Source organism: Dermacentor silvarum, chromosome 6, assembly GCF_013339745.2.
Source record: "Dermacentor silvarum isolate Dsil-2018 chromosome 6, BIME_Dsil_1.4, whole genome shotgun sequence".
In the NCBI taxonomy this organism is placed as follows: domain Eukaryota; kingdom Metazoa; phylum Arthropoda; class Arachnida; order Ixodida; family Ixodidae; genus Dermacentor; species Dermacentor silvarum.
This window is the reverse complement of record NC_051159.1, coordinates 187559883-187576479: the sequence shown is the minus strand read 5'-3', so window position 1 is coordinate 187576479 and position 16597 is coordinate 187559883. Positions and strand designations below refer to the sequence as shown.

The 16597-nt window shown below is 47.9% G+C and overlaps 1 protein-coding gene across 2 annotated transcripts in view; it reads right to left on the bottom strand.

Moving 5' to 3' along the window:
• Positions 1 to 16597, bottom strand: part of LOC119457109 (nephrin) — a 423265-nt gene that overhangs the window by 31540 nt on the left and 375128 nt on the right. The window lies entirely within an intron of this gene.

Genomic DNA, 16597 nt, shown 5'->3' with positions numbered 1-16597 from the left:
AATTATGAACCCCATTTGAGCGGTCTGAACGCAAATACCAGCGCGCGAAGTAGTACGAATGACCCTGCCGAGCAGTATCGCCAGCAGTTTCCAACGGCGCGACTTTGATGCGGCCCAATCCACTTAAAGCCCCTTTAAATCCACTTCGACCGCAGCGCCGCCCCAGTATTTTTCCACGTCGGGCGCCTCACGGCAAAGCATGCGCCGCCCCAGCCGCTCGTCCCACTCGACCATAATCTAGTACACTCTAGTGACCCGTAAAACGAGCATTCGCAGGGAATTGTGGGGCGGGTCGTCTGCTAGCAGCTTCCGGTTCGACGGACGACACGGCGGCATCGGCGGCATGCCCGGCACACGTGTCTTTCTGCGCGGTTTCAACTGTCAGTCGTGCGAGGCTTTCCGTACGCTTTGTCGACCAACAATGTCGTACGATTCATGTAGCTGATTTCTAGGTTTCAGTTCACTCTGGGCGCGACGATGTCGAGCCAATAACGGTAAGGATATGCTTATATTCATAAACGAACTTTGGTTCTCGTTTCGGCAGCCTTTTTTGTTTCTGACAGGTTCAGCTCTACGACATTTGCCGCTGCTTGGACGCATCGTCACTGACTGCTCTGCCTGCGGGTCAGTCAGACAGATGAAAAAGTTATCTTTATCCGATAATTTATCAAGCGTATAGAAGCATTGCCTAAGAAAATCGAGTGCTGAGGCGATGGCTACAGAGATCTGGTAAATGCTGCTCTGTGATCGTCGCTGCAACCGATATCGTCGGTAACGGCGCAGCTAGCGTTATTAGAAAATGAAGTGCTGAAAATGTTTGAAATCTTCGCGCGCTGTCAACGGCATTTCTCGGTCGAAACTCGAGGTTCATTTGAAGTGGTATGTAGTTAGACGTTCTTGCTTTTTTGTCAACTAGATGGGGGAATAGCCGCATCGCCGACAAATTACGGCTTCGCATTAGCTCTATCTGCTTTCAATGTACCAATCTGGGCTAGTTGGTTACGAGTATTATGTATCTCGCTGTTAAATTAAATTAAATTATGGGGTTTTACGTGCCAAAACAACGATTTGATTATGAGGCACGCATAGTGGGGGGCTCCGGAATAATTTCGACCACCCGGGTTCTTTAACGTGCTCCTAAATCAAAGTACACGGCTGTTCTCGCATTTCGCCCCCACCGAAATGCGGCCGCCGTGGCCGGGATTCCATTCCGCGACCTCGCGCTTAAGAGCCCAACACCATAGCCACTAAGCAACCACGGCGGGTTATCTCGCTGTGTCCCGTTTAAATTTGCGCCTTAAAACCACGTTTCATAATACCGCTATATGTGCATGCGAGTACTGAAAAAGTTCTGGTTGTTTGGGTCAATGTTAGAGAAAGAAATATCTTGAGGAATCATTCCGTGTCTACAAGGAAGAAGAAGCCGAGGTGCGGACGTCCCTCACATCGGCTCTGTCGTTTTTGAATGTTTGTGCAGCCGTCTTTACCACCATCACGGATTCAAGCACATCACTGGATTTGTGAAGTCACCAGGAATTGGTGGGCACCTTACTTTAAGGTGGGACTTCCATTTTTGGACTTTTAATGACCTTTCTTGGTGCATCGAACGTGTGCGGCTAGCAAGGCCCAAGTAGGCCTACTGGCCCCACCGAGCCGCAATGGCGGAAACGCGCATGGAAGACGAAGACGCCACCGGATTAGAAGAGAATGAGGAAGATCTAGGCTGGCAAATTGTGACAAGCCGAAAATCTCGCTCCACCAGAAGGATTTCTGGTGATGGGAAAACAACGCCGCAGAGCCAGCAAGAGCAAGGCAATCAACAGCAAGAACAAGGGACCTACAACCACTACGTTCAAGAACCGTATTGTCAAGGCATCGAGGATGCCCCAGTTGCCGCAGGAGCACAGCAAGATCGTCATCCGCCCCCGAGGAGGTCTCAACTTGAGCAAAGTTAGCACCACAGCGATAGGCGTGGCGGTTATTGAAGCATCGGGCCTGACTCCAGAACAAGCCCGAGAGGATGTCGTTTGCCCTAACTTCACGCAAAACATCGTGGTGGTCAGTACACCAGATCCCAGTCATGCTGCCAGGTATGTACGAATCAAGTCAATCATTATAGTGGAAACCGAATATGAAGTTAACGCCTACGAGACAGCTCCGCACACCACGTGTAAAGGTGTGATTCGGAGAGTTGACCTCAGAGACAATCAGGCCACGATAACGAAGAACATTGTGCATGACTTTAACCCACTGGCATTGGCAGCGAAACGTATTAAATCGACTGGCTCGGTCATTGTTTTGTTTGATGGGCTCAAGGTACCCAATTATGTCAGATATGGGTCGACCCTTGTGAGGTGTTACCTGTATAGGAAGCAGTTTGATGTCTGCTATGCTTGCGGAAAGATTGGACATAGATCAGATGTATGTCCAACACCGGACGTGGTTCAGTGCAGAGGATGTGGCACTCAAAACCCGGAGGACAATCACACGTGTGTGCCTAACTGCAAATTCTGTGGAGGGGACCACCCAACTGGAGACAAGACCTGCCAAGAGCGGTACCAAATTCCATACGTGGTGCGAATTCGACGACGTGAACGCAACAGATCTGCATCGAGGGCGACATCAGCTGAGCGGCAATGGGATGCCCAAACGGGCGCCAAGGAGCGCTCACGCTCAAAGAGCCCCATACGGTCAAGACGCCGCTCGCCGTCGAAGGGCAGAAGCCGCTCCAGATCACGTGAAGTGCAGGTGCGCTTTGAAGGAGGAAAGCAGAAGCCTGGCGACAAGACGACATCTGGAACAGCCTGGGCCGACAAAGTGAAAGGTACTGTGAGGGCTGCAGAGAGCGGTGCGGGGCAGCCGGTCGGAGATAATGATGCCAGGATAGAACAGCTGATCAAAGAAGTAACATATCTGAGAAAGGCAAATGAAGAACTTACTAAGCAGGTTGTAGAACTTCGCAAGAACTCGCAGTCTAGCTCCACAAAAGTAGCAATAGCCAAACCGGTGAATAATGACAACAGTCAGGAAGAAGAAAATTCACCAGCTCCAAAGAAGCGGGCAATAAGCCCAGTAGAAACGACAGTGTGCTCTGCTTTGGAAGAGATTAAGGAGGCGATTAAACAACTTAGAGATGCCACAGATAGAACTACCTTCAAAGTTGATAAATTATGGAAATGGAGAGTGACGACAGAAAAGAGGCTTTCAAAAGTAGAAGCGCAAGGCGAGGACGACGAATACCTACCCTCAGAAGCAGAGAGCGTCAGATCGCTCCCTGGTGCGTCGGGGAGTTCTACGAAGCGTACTCTAGCGGGTAGCAGTAAGGCGGGTTCTATAAGCAATGGCTAGCAGGGGGAGCTTTACCGTGTGGCAATGGAATTGCCGAGGATTTCATCATAAAAAAGCACCTCTCATGCAGTTGATAAAAACATCTCCAGATAAACCAAAAATAATTATGCTGCAGGAAACCTTGGCGGATGAGATCAGCCTATCCGGATACAAAGCGACATGCAGGGGCAAAGAGCCGGGTAGGGGGCTAGCCACGCTCGTAGATAAGAAAATACCATTCATAGAACATGATTTGCGCCTTGGACTAAACAAATTAGAATACTTACTTGTGGAAATCATTTTGAAAAGGAATAGAGGCAAACCGCAAAGCCTCTTTTGTCTCAATGTTTACAGCAGCCCTAGCGACATGAAACAAAGTTTCAGGGCACTTCTTAATAAGACTATGGCTGTTACTAAGCACGCTCCACTCATTATTGGAGGGGATTTCAACGCCCCACATCAAACCTGGGGATATCGCTGGAATACTAAGGAAGGGGATGGACTCTGGCATCTAGCTACAGATCTTAATCTCTCCCTCATCACTGACCCAGCTTATCCCACTAGGTGTGGTACATCTACGTGCAGGGACTCCACCCCAGACCTTACTTTTGTATCAAATTTAGCGAACGCTGGCTGGAATAATTCCAATATTGATCTGGGTAGTGACCATTACATATTACAAATAGTATTGGAAACACCCAGTAATGAGATAAAGCACTTTAACTACATTGACTGGGATCTTTTTCGGAAAGCAAGAAAAGCAGAGCTGAGACAGAGACAGGACAAATGAAAACACTCCAAACTTGGACCACTCAGCTCAGGGAAGATGTAAAGGCGGCAACGAAGGCTATTACTACTGAGGAGGATATCGAAATCATGGACAGTAGGCTGGCACACTTGATTGAAGCCAAGCAATCTATGTTAAAAAGATGGAAAACGCAACGGCTGAACAGGAGACTCAGGAAGCGTATAGCATTGTTGAATAGGGAGATTGAGGAACACGCCAGATATTTACAGCAACAACAATGGGATGAGCTTTGTAATACCATAGATGGTCGAATTAAACGAGGTGCAAATTGGAACTTACTTAGACATTTGCTTCATGAGAACGACACGAAATCTAATAGGAGAACAGCAGTAGCACGACTCGTCCATCGTGAGAGTCAGGACACAACGGACGAGGCCATTCTTGATCGGCTCGCAGCTAAGTATTTACCACTTAAGGATAGCAATGAGAGTACAGACCAGCCTGAATATACAGGGGAAGACTGTGAGCTTATGGATCAAGAGTTCACAGAAAGCGAAGTTCGCGCAGCCCTGTACGACCTCAACAGTAGATCCGCTGCTGGTCCAGATGGCATTTCCAATAGGCTTTTGAAAAATCTGGACGATGATTCTATAACGTATTTAACTGAGTATTTTAATGAACTCTGGAAAAACGGTGATTATCCGAAGGAATGGCGAATTGCTAACACAATTCTTATTCCCAAACCAGGCAAGCAACTCAATCTAGATAACCTAAGGCCCATATCGTTAACATCATGTCTGGGCAAAACCATGGAGCATGTCATACTTAATAGACTGACTAAGTATGTAGAGAACAGAGATGTTCTTCCGCATAACCTGATCGGTTTCCGTCCTGGACTTTCGACTCAAGATGCAATGCTTTTAATCAAACATCACCTTATTCTTGCTAGCCCGCTACATACGAGAGCTCTCCTAGGCCTAGATGTAGAAAAAGCCTTTGATCGCATCAAACACAAGGCCATATTGGATATCCTCTCGGAGATGGGATTGGGTAAGCGATTGCACAATATAGTCAAAGCCTTTCTCGGTTGCCGTTCTGCTTGTCTCAGGTTAGGCGAACTCCAATCGACAACCCTGGAACTTGGGAATCGTGGGACACCACAAGGGTCTGTCCTATCTCCCATGTTATTTAATTTGGCAATGTCAAAAGTGGCTCGAGGTCTCGCGCAGATTGAAGGTATCCACTTTGCAATATATGCAGATGATGTAACAATCTGGAGTGCTGAAGGTAGTATGGGACAAACAGAGACCAAACTACAGGAAAGCATTTATGTGGTGGAAACCATACTTGAGGGTATGGGACTGAACTGCTCTGCTAAAAAATCAGAACTATTGGTACTGCGGAGCAGTAAGCGTGGGCGCAAGCCGAAAGGATATATCCCAGAGGAAGAACCCCGCATTGACATATACGCCAAGAATGGAGAGCCAATCAGGCAGGTGGAGACTATTAGGGTGCTAGGCCTTCTCCTGGAAGCGAATGGATCTAATCGCAGGATGATACAACATATCTCTAAGAAGTCTGAAGAAGTCATTAGACTTCTGCGTAGAATTACAAATAAGCATAAGGGGCTAGGAGAAGACAGTGCCATAAGATTGGTACATGCATTCGCATTTTGCCACTTCTCGTACGTGGCAGGCATGCTACAATGGACACAGGCTGATAAGAACAAGCTAAACGCTTTAATCAGACGACTTATAAAGGCTACACTAGGACTTCCCATCAGCACTGCCAATGATAGATTATTGCGCCTAGGGCTGCATAACACACTAGAAGAGATAGCTGAGGCTCAACAGGTGGCCCACCAAGAGAGACTAATGAGGACACGACCTGGAAGGGCGCTACTTGAAGAAATAGGCGTAGAAAGTAACAACCAAACCAACAAAGGAGAATTATTAACAGAATTGCAAGCGGGACTACGAGAAAAAATTAAGACCACCCCGTTCCCTAGGAACATGCACCCGACACATAACCTCGAGAGACGGAAGGCAAGAGCCAAGGCACTCCTTCAAGACATAGATCAACATAAGCAGCAGGCGGTATTCGTTGACGCTGCCTGGGTTAAAAATAAGGATGCATATACCTCCGTTGTTGTAGACACTCAAGGTAACATACGGGATGCCATCACCGTCTATACAAAGGACCCAACAGTAGCAGAACAAGTAGCCATCGCCTTAGCCATCCGGGCAAATCGGTGGACACATATTTACAGTGACTCTAGAACAGCCATACGCAACTTTACTAACGGATATGTGACACGGATAGCAACCAAGTTACTAGACAAGGTCAACAGTGAGAGGATCGAAATTCGCTGGTTTCCTGCACATCTGGGGGTGGTGGACGGAACTCGGAGAAACCTCAATGAGGTGGCAAATGAAGCAGCACGAGGACTTTCTAGCCGTGCTCTTCAAGACCGAGCAGCTTACACTTCACATGGGGAACACAGGGATCGATTATTAACATATAACGAAATCACGAAACATTATTATTTAAGCAGACGGGAATACCCATTGCCACACGGTAAACTTTGCAGAGCCCAAGCGGTCACATTACGTTTGCTACAGACAAGGACATACCCAAGTCCATATTTTATTAACAGGATCTATCCGGAGAGGGAAATTCAAACCAATTGTAATAAGTGCAATGGCATCATTACTCTTGACCATATGCTTTGGCAGTGCCCTGCGGTCTTCGCAGACTGTGACAAGGAACAAGAATGGTGGCGGCAAATGCTACGAAGTGAATCACTCTCTGACCAATTACGGGCAGTCCAGAAGGCCCGCGATGTGGCTGAAGGGCTCGGCCTGACAGTCCCAACGTGGGAGCGGCCCGCGTAAACCCAGGGTTGACCTTCAGGACTCAATAAAGTTCTCCATACCATACCATACCATACCATCATTCCGTGTCGGCCCTTACACAGCTCATCGCCGCCTGATAAGTGGCACTGTAACGTTCATTTTCTTTTTGTTCACTGATGGTCTCTGCCTGTTTACAGTTTGAAAGTTGCAGCTCTTATGCTTGTGCACAGCTGACTCAGCAAGGGATGCTGCAAGGCAGTAGTTCCATGCGTTTAACTTTAACACTTGAATTTGAACAGCCGACAATGGTTTTGTTAGGTGCCTGCAACCGGGTAATCTTCGTGTGTGACAAAGCCGGACTGCGAGCGCATCAATGGGCTTCAACGGCGAAGCGGTGGTGGCGGCTGCGCTGACTCGAACCGGAAACAGCTAGCAGACGGCGCATCCCAGAATCACTCGCTCTTTTACGGGTCACCTATTGCATTTGCAAACGTTAGCGCTGGCCCCATTACTCCTTTCCAGATTCCTCGCAGTGCCTCATATTTACTGCAGTCCCAAAGTCGTCTATGTTGCATTATTGCTGCATTATGCTTCCCCCCTTTTTTATGCTGAGCGGCGTCGGAGCCAGCTGTGGAAGAAGACGACGAACGCGCGAGCAGTGGCGCTAGGCGAGCTCGCTCACGTTTTCTGTACTTCACAGCAACCTTGAAATTAGAGATTTAAGGCTTTCACCTTAAAGAAGTGTACAACCACCTCAAAAGAAGATCCCAGAAGCACAACGATAATACCAAAAATATGCCGAAAAAATATTATATTCAATGTTTATTCAAAGACAAGGTTCAAAGTTAAGACTTAATCGACACGTAAAGTTACCCTGAAACACTTTTGGAACATAACAAAACTTCACCGATCTGTAGAGGAGGCTCCTGTGAGCCAAATATTATTGCACTGCATGCAGCATGAAATTTACAATCTCGGGCTAGAAACAGTGAAAAATCGCTTGCTCCTTCCTTTCGCAATGCCGTGATGTCGCAAGCAACGAAGCAGGTATTGACGGATTTTGTAGTCGCTAGAACAATCTCAGTAATACTATAATTGCTAATTTTGAGTTAAATAAATGAAACCGATCACAAAAAGACAAAGATATTCGCAAGTGAAGCCATAAACAAAATGTGTTCCATCTTCCGGTCCACACGTGTCGTTGCGCGTAACTGCGTCTATTGTAAAGGAGGAAAGAGACACCTACTTCTGCAGCCCTTAAGGGAGCACGGGCGCAGAACGCGCGTTTGTTCTCCGCCGTGGGTTCACTCCCCGTGAAAGCACGCGTCCCTTGCGCCCTTTCAGTAACACATACAGCGTTCGGCGGCGCGCGGCGACGATTTCATCTCCACTGACGTCATACGGAACCTCACGGCGACGGCGACGGCAACGGCGACGACGACGGCAGAAATCTGTTTCGGAGTGTCCATATAATTGCTATCGCAATAAAAGACAAAGATATTCGCATGTGAAGCCATAAACAAAATGTGTTCCATCTTCCGGTCCACACGTGTCGTTGCGCGTAGCTGCGTCTGCTGCGCATAGCCTCCGATATCACACCGGCATGCTGCCTAGCGTAGATAACGGGACCGCTGCGGGCTGCCGCTACAAGCTTTCCTGTCATAAAGTCCCTTGATAATTTGAAAGTGCCGCCACTCTTTGAACTCTGCCGATGATGATGATGATGATGATAAGTGGTTCTTGAGGGAAAGGGAAAGGTTGGCGCTATCTTCTGCAGCCCTTGAGGGAGCACGGCTCAGCGCCAAAACTCTGCCGCAGCCGCGCGACCTCCTCGCGCCTCCTCCTCGCCCCTTGCGCGTCCCCTCCGAGCACAGTGTATTGACCCTTTTGCGCTGAGCCGTGCTCCCTCAAGGGCTGCAGAAGATAGCGCCAACCTTTGCCTTTCCTCACGAACCACTTACCCTTTTCGCGGCGATACCGTGGGCGCTGCCATGTTTGATCACGTGGTGACGCGTCCATTGCTTGCCTCAACTACCCCCGTTGCCTCCTTGTTTACAGTGGAAGTGTATGACGCCGGCGCGGCTTAGAAAACCTCTATTTTCGGAGATATCGTAGACGGTGACTAAGTGGACCACACGAAGCTTTGATCACAGCTTCAGAGAACATGCAAAAGCGCTTTCGGAGCTGATTAAGCTATGCCCGAACGGCGCAAGCAGCGTATATGGTGCTTGTTCTAAAAGAGGGGCTAAATATGTATTCCAAGCTATCCAAACTTTCCGATTATGAATTCAGTCAGGATTAGTGTGCTTTGCTCTTTGTTCTTTATTCGGCAAATATTTTGAAGCAGTGGCTTGCCAGTTTCTGACTCAGTGAAGTTACTCGGTGCGGCCACTATCTGATCATTTTCTGCCTAATCGATCGCGGGTGTGCTCAGTTCCGATAGATTTGTTCTTGCTGCGCACAAGGCTTGAAACGTATCTGTTTTGTACATTGTAATACCTTTTAGCAAATATATATTACAGCTAGTAACTCGCTTACTCTTGTGGACCGTCACGAAACATTCAGCTTGGACCATTCGTGCGCCATAGGTGTAGTCCGTCATTTATTGTGCGTATACAGTGCGCATATCTTCAAGTGTGCGCCCATTCACTTATTCTTGATACGTCGGCGATAGAGTGGGCGTAAGTTTTCCTGCCATTTTGGACAGATGTGTATAGATTTTCGGATTTTCGGAGTGTCGGTAACGTGGACGGGCCTTATACCGCGACTTCGCGCTTCTCGTCTATCCGCTGTTGCTGCCGTGCCGGCCCTTGCTCATGGCAAGCGTGCCGCTATGGACCCTGTGTTGCGCGCACGTCCAGAAAGACCAACACTGTCGTACTCTGTTCGCACAGCTAATCAGACCGCTAAGCACGACTGTGGGCTTCTTCGATTTTCGGAGTTCTGGCAGCCCGCTGGCTGCCAGACGGCAGCCACCTAGTTCCGGTTATGATAGGAAGTCACGTGAGCTGCGATCCCAAGACAACCCGGAGCTGCCAGAAGTTTGCAAAATCGAACGCCGGGGCAGCGCTGGCCGCGGGATAAATGTAAACAATTAAGCTACCAACATGGCAGCGACAGGCGTAGGCGGCGCGCGCGCGGCGTAGTCGGCCCATTTCTGCGTTGCCACCGTGTTCGGGAAAACCATAACTTTTGCGAGATTTCGCGCGACTGGGCATCTTAATTTGCACAGCGTAACAAACGGCCTGCGACGAGTCCGATGCCAAGACGCAATATCGCACGTAAATAATCGCGAAAGAACGATCGCTCGAGGATGCCTCGAGGACCACCGGCGACATTTGAAGTCATTTGACAAGACACGAAAAAGCGGGTACGTCATTACGCGTAAAATTTCGTGCCGATCGACATGCTTGAATTCGATTTCAGAAAGTTTGTTTCGGTTGATAGTGCTCCTTTCAATTCTGCTCCTGTGCTTCAGGATCTGGTACTGCGGCTCGCGCATGAAGATTAACGCCACCTGTGACCATCGAAAAGCTTTATCATGAGAACAATAATTAACCTAATATACGTGTGCCACTACTCATCTCAATCAGTGCATTCCTTTAACATCAACGGCGGTTTCGAGCTGCCACCTAAGCATACGACGAGCGAACGTGGGCTAGCTGCGACGCCTTCGCTATATAACTGCAGAAAAAATATATCGCCGCATATACGCGAGCGATGTGAAAAGGGATAACACTAGAGAAACGTGAACCGAAAAGGAACCGCGATGTGTGGGAATTGAGCGTCTAGAACTTCGCGAGAAACTTGCGCGGAACACGAGCAAAATACCATGCAAGCATAATCGACAGCGCCGGTGACAGCGCCGTGCGCGCTGTTTACGGCGGTGAAGAAGTTTTCACGGCATACACACACACACACAAAAGAAAGCTTCGCCGCCGCTCGTATAGCACCACCTCGCAAGGCGGAACGGTGCGTTAGAACCCTAGTAAGATAACGCTAGAAGCAACGCAATCAGCGATCCACGTACCGCGCCGACGAGTACGGGAGACGAAGTCCAAAACCACAACAGCCGGGGCGCGTATTTACAATTGCTAGTAGCTACAGCGTTTGACCGCTGGTGCCACGCTGCGCCGCTCGCGCGTACCATGTTTGTAGCCGCCGCCGTTGGAACGGAGGAGGCGTTGGAGAAAACGCTGGGCTGGTGGTGACTAGCCTGCTGTTGGGATCGGTGGTATTATAAACGCATCACTGTTTTGATGATCCAAATATAATCTCACTATCAGGCAGGGAGCAGTCTACCTGACTGGAGCAGTATTTTTTTTATTTGGGCTGTTGCTACGCTGCGCTCCGCAACACCCCAACGACCGCCGCTTCGCGTCGGCGCCCGGCACCACGGCTGCCGCCGTGGCGGCGGGGTTCAAGCGACCGCGCTGGCAAACAGTGAGAGAAAAAAAAAGGGAAAAGCGTGATATTAAAAAAAAAAAAGTGTAGCCAGAGCGGGTTTCGAACCCGGGTACGCAAGATCCCGAAGCGAGCGCCGTAACCACTCAGCCATACAGCCTTTTTTCTTTCTTTATTGCCTTTATTAAATTCACACAGAAATACAGTGTACAATCATATCAGCACATCAAGGGCTGAAAAGAGGAACAATCAAAACTCGGGCATGTACATCAGCCCTTCTAACCTAGGAAGCCAGTCTGGTTCGGGTTCATGAAGTTTATACACTTGAACCATTCTGCTAACAGATTCGCGAAAGTACAGTCAACCACAAAAGTTTGCGGACCACGCGAGCGCGTGCCAGACTGCCTATCCGCGCCACCTAGCGGTACGCCACCTAGCGGCGACAGGGGCGCTCTCCCGGATATGAGCCCTCTTGGTACTCGCCTGCCTGTTAATTTTTTATTCCCGTGCATGACATTGTTAGTTCGTTGTGTTGACGCAGAGCGCTGTCTGCGATAAGACTGCCACATATCTGGCTTGATAGCAGTATCGGAGCAATCACTGCAACCTTTGTCGACTGGTGTGCCAGTGGGTAGATAAGTTTCACGAAGCGCTGCGACGATTTTTTTACGCGACGTTTACTGGCGCACTTTGGTTGGCAGCATCTTGGTCCAATGAGTGTTGCTGCTTCTGCGTCTTGAGAGAAAGGGTAGGGAGGTGTTTCACTGTCATCAAAAATAAAGAAAAAGCGGATGCATAGAAAATTTTCTTTCACACATAGGCGCATCTTCGCATCAGTCGCTGAAAACGTAGTAGACTTGCTTCAGGCCACGTGGTGATTGCCTGTTTGGAAAGATGCCGCTGCGTGTTCCACTTGACGAAAGAAGGCACATTGTGCGTTTATTTATAGAGGGAATACCTCAGCGCGAAATCTGCCGCCGAACCAACAGGAGCCGGACTGCCGTGAATAGGATTATTCAAGCTTTCCGCGACGATGACAGATTCACAGATATGGAGCGCAGTGGGCGTCCAAGGGCCACGACTGAGGAAGAGGACCGCCTGATTACGGCCGCCATCGTGGCTGATCCTTTTCAAAGTGCAGAGGATATCCGAGAAGCGCTCTCGCTCACGGTATCGTCTGAGACTGTAAGAAGAAGGCTGAGTGAGCTTGGCCTGCAGTCTTTCGTAGCAGCACAGAAGCCCTGCCTCTCAGACAGCCAGCTACAAGAACGACTCATGTTCGCTACAGCAATGGAAGATTGGACAACAGAGAAATGGGGCGATGTCATCTTTAGCGACGAGTCAACTTTTTCCACGCGCTGGGACCAACGGAAGCGGCTTTGGCGTCCACTAAACTGCAGGTGTGTTTACAGTGTATTGGCAGTTAATTCACGAAGCTAATTCTGCATCACAACATGTTTCACGTAAAATGAGCTTTTGGACATTACGAGATTTTTCTGTAGTGGTATTATGTTGAAAACGTTAACGATTGTTTCATAGTACTACTTACTCTGAAGCTAATTAAAAGCTGCCAGTGGGTCTTTCAGTACTATCTAATGATGTTTGCACGTTTTCTATTGCAACTCTATAACAGCATTATAAAGTTCATACGCAAGAGGAATCGCAACATTTTTAGACGCGCCGCTGGAACCCAATTGTATGCTATTTCTTGCAGATATCTGCCTAATTACACACAGAGTGTTCTATCCAGTGGACGGTGTTCCGTGAGCGTGTGGGGAGCAATCAGCAAAGATGGCCTTGGTCCCCTTGTGCGTCTGGAAGGGCCCTTCACTGCGTCACGGTACTGCGACGTCATCACTAGACACCTCGTTCCGTATGCGCTGGACGGTCCCTTCAGCGACGGCTGCTATTTTTTTCAACACGACCGCAGCCCGATCCATAAAGCACGTATCGTCCAGTCATTGCTAGAAGAACATGCTGTTTGCCAGCTTGAGTGGCCTCCATGTGGCGCCGACTTGAATCCCATAGAAAATGTCTGGGGCATGTTGAAGAAACGGCTGTCCACACGAGCCAACCGCGGCCGCACGGCCGATACGCTGTGGCAAGCGATCGCACAAGAATGGGAAAGCCTGCGCGGTCGACCGGAGATTACTGAATCTTTGTACGAGTCGATGCCCACACGCATCAATAAGGTGCTAGAAAACGGCGGACATTTCACTTCCTACTAGATTATTGAGAGACCTATGTTTCATGACACTTCTGTAAATGTCTTGTGAATAAATTCATCCCCTTCAGACACGAATTATGATGCACTGTCTGCAAATGCGTCAAATGCGCATGGCATCATTTCAAGACGCTCACTATTACATTCCAAGAAAGAAGACGAAGCAATGTGCTGTTTTGTGCGAGTTTCAGTAAAAAAAATTAATTAGCGTATAACTCATTATCTAATTATTCTGAAATCCGTCAGCTTCAATGCTTGCATAAAAAGAATCAACTATTAGGCCCGAAACGCATGCACACTTGCTTTTTCGGTTGTATTCGTGTCGACCGGAGAAAAAAAAAATACTCTTGACGTTGGTCTTGGAACGCGGCACGTCGAACGATTGTCTAACATGGTAGTGTCTCCAGCAAAGTGATCATCTGCAGCAATACGCAGGACAATGAAGTTAACTGACCGCTAGTTGTCCCATCAGGAAGCGGACACGAATGTGCACACTGAGTTTTAGGTCATTTGAAGAAACACGTGGCGTGGGACGCGCCTCCGAAGTTCGAGTCCCCAAACGAGGACGCCGTGTCGCAAAGGGTTATAAAAAGAGTCATCGCACCCGATTATTTCTTATTTTTCTAAATGTAACCACTATAGCAGCGCGGTGGTTCGGGCTTTGCGCAGCAAAACCTGGGCGCAGGCGATCAAATCCCGGCCGCTACTGTCACTTAGCGATGGGGGAGGAACGGAAAAATTCTGCCTACTGACTAAGCATCTGTGTCCCATGGCTGCCTCACCGCTCACTCACGCACTCACGAAAAAAAAAAAAAAAAACAGCGTGGCTACGCGAAAATAGAACTGATAACAGCCGAAGAATACGCTGTCTGATTACTTGTACTGATATTCTGCTCTCAAAATATAAGCAAGTAGCCCTGGCTAACAAAGAGCGCGTCACGTTGAAAGAGATAGGTAGAAAATATTTGCGCACAGCGCGAAAATAGACAGGCCATAGATTTAAGGAGGGATGCGTCTTCAACGTAGCGCTGCTGTCGATCGCTGGTGACGTAGCGGAAGTGTCGCGAAGAGGCTCTTGGCCACGCGCTCGCGTGGTCCGCAAACTTTTGTGGTTGACTGTAACTCCTTATTGACCGCGCGTCAATATCTGCATGACTATAGGCCATTCTTGACAACCAAATACTATGTAGGCCCAGGAGCATTATCATGTCGAATGGGATGCCTTCGTCGTTATTGACCGGTAAAAATCTAATGCCGTAGCTATCTATAGGTAAGTCTTTTTTTAAAGTTCTTTGAAGTATGTCCCAAAAGAAGTAACCTCCGGAACAATCTAGAAAAACGTGTTCAATTGTCTCTGGTTTCCTACATATAAAACAGTGAGTGCCCCAAGGTACGAACATTCCTTTTTCTTCCATATATGTCTTTACTTCTAGCGTATTAGTATGCAGTTTAAAGAAGAAGGTTTTGACACCTCCCCTAACAGGCATGTTTTTTACCCTTTTTAAGATGTCTTGACCTGGACCATCATTGTATTGGGTTCTATACAGGGGAGCGGGAAGAAATACATCACATAGGTCTTTGTATAGTTTTTTCCGCGATACGCCACAGAGGTATTCGAGGGAGAAATGATTTTGTACGATACGACACGAAAGGTACACTTCTCTCATATACCCAGAAATGCTACCTGGCATATTTTCTGACCACACAATTAAGTTTGGCAGGTGTTTACCTAACCTCACTTGGCACACAGTTCGTAAAAAGGGGTCAGTAGCATTGCGAAAAAACATAAAACGATTCACCAGCTGTCTAAGATACAGATGTGACAGGCCAAGTCCTCCTAGGCGGACACGTCTAAAAATACTTGTTCTTTTAGTTCTTTCCCACGTGGAACCCCAGACAAAAACAGCAAAAACACGATGCAATTTCTGAATGTTAACGCGTGAGCAATGTAATACTTGCAGCACGTACCACAGCTTGCTAATAAGGAACAAGTTGCAAATTGTGGCGCGTGCAAATATAGATAGGTTGAAGCCTTTAAAACGCTCGGAGCTTTCCCGTATTGCGGCAACTTCTCCACGCCAATAGTGTTCACTGTCTCTATAATGCTGCAAGGGTACACCTAAATATTTAACTGGCGTAGTCACCCAAGACATTATTGCGAAAATACTTGGGGTTGATAGCCAATAGCCATGCCAGAACCCCAAGCTCTTTCCCCAGTTTATAGCGCTGCCGCTGACTCTACAAAAATGTTTTGCAATGTTCACAACTCTAAGCACGCTTTCTTGGTTCGAACAGAATACAGCTATATCGTCAGCGTATGCAAGAAGCCGTACTTCAGTTGCATGCAGACGGAAACCTCGAATGTTGGTGCTATTGATAACGCTTAGACAAAATGGCTCAATGTACAAGCAAAACAGTAGAGAGGAGAGGGGACATCCCTGGCGTACAGAACGGTGCACTTTGATGCGCTCTCCCACTGTTTTATTGACAATAATCCGTGTTGTGCAACATCTGTACGCCATGGCAACACCGTCTCTTATAACAGAACCAACGTTTACATGCTGCAAAATACACAGGAGTACGTCGTGAGGCACTCTATCAAAAGCTTTTTCTAAATCAAGTTGTATCATTGCGATTCCTTCGCCTGTAGTATCACAACATTCGAGCACGCACCTGGCCTTGTGAATATTCGTTAGTATTGTGCGACCTTTAATTCCACACGTTTGATGTTCTCCAACCAATTCGTTTATGACCATTTGCAATCTTTTAGCCAATACCTTCATATAAATTTTGTAATCCACATTTGTAAGCGCTATTGGTCTGAATGAAGAAACCTGTCTCAGGAGCCTGGCATCTTTTGTTTTAGGAATCAAGACAGTATGTGAAGTTAGGAATGACGGCGGCAGGAGACCTACGTCATAAGCGTTATTAAATAATGAAGTCAAGACAGTAGCAACGCTATGTTTGATTGATTTATAAAACGCTGCTGTCAGCCCATCGGGACCAGGTGATTTGTTAGGGTTGAGCTCGTCAATTGCC